Genomic DNA, 1,318 nt, shown 5'->3' on the forward strand with positions numbered 1-1,318 from the left:
TTTAAACATGAAAAACTTTCGTAGGATGTATTTTCTTGTAAAGTTCATATTTACTGAGATATCGCACTTTGACGCACTAATGAGCAACCCTGTATTTTATCTAGTTTATTATCAGTTCTTTTGTTATTTAAGCAGGTACTTCTGACACATGTTTTGTTTTTTATTTTGGAATATTTTATTTTATCTAAGAGCTTTAGTTAAGAAATATTCTTTTAATAAACTAAATCTTTATTTGTCATTACTATTTTTACCATCATCATCATTGCGCATGTTTAATGAAAAATTTTAAAAGTAACATGTTTCTTTTGGAACCGCATTTTGAATCCTATTACCAACGTGAAACTGGAACGTTGTAAGAAAAATTACCGTTTATCCCACCTCTACTAGTCACTACAATTGAGTGAGAAGAAAAAAACCTGTACTAATTGGAAATTTGCCCTAATCGTTTCAGGTAAAACAGTAGTATTTTAGAGTTTTTCTAGTGAAGTTAATATTTGTTAAGATGTTGTCTCTAAGATTCGGTTTGGAGATATACCTTCCTTTCCCGATAAGATAATTGGTTCAGGTACAGCTTCAAATGGGTATTTTTCCACACACAAAATGACGAATGCAAAATCGGATCGCGGATTAGGTTCATCATCAGTTTCGAGCCATGTAAACCAATGAACCCTCCAAAACTTGTTCGGTTTAGTTCGAAATCGCCAAATCTTTGTAGGTAAATTAATATCCAATTTGCATATTGCGTTTTGGCAATATTACGTCTGTATTTCGGTCAAGCCAACTAGTTCCATCGATCTTAATTACACAATACAATCAAGAGCAGACCTTTCAGGACAAGCGAGTGAACATGCCTTGAAGCCATTAACAAGCAACTCATTGCCGACATAAATTCAGCAAACAGTTATTAACAAGCCCTAGTCAAATTTGTGTTCGAAAATTCAATGGAAAGATCGAACGGTGTCCCCAATCAATAGGCAATCGTGTGTACCTTGTTGAAAAGGATTTACTTATCATCCGCAAGACTAAAAAAATAATTTGCCCTGCAAAACCAGCAGGTTTTACTTGAGCATTGATGATTTCCATACAGAACAAGGGCCCCATATCTTGAAAATTACGGATTCCAAGGGGCGCCTTAAAGGGCGCAAACGTACATGATTGAAGGAAAAAAATACGCGAGGTTCGAGTGCATTTATATTCAGCTTTGTGGGTAAAAGCGTCGCTCTTAGATTAGAAGTTCGCAGCGATCTGAAAGGTAAAAGTGCTCCCTGGGACATGTTAACCTGTAATGAATTCAGCGCTTTCTTTTACGAAACGTTCG

Source organism: Dendroctonus ponderosae, unplaced genomic scaffold, assembly GCF_020466585.1.
Source record: "Dendroctonus ponderosae isolate FM_Combo_2020 unplaced genomic scaffold, Dpon_F_20191213v2 Dpon_F_20191213_1, whole genome shotgun sequence".
NCBI lineage: Eukaryota > Metazoa > Arthropoda > Insecta > Coleoptera > Curculionidae > Dendroctonus > Dendroctonus ponderosae.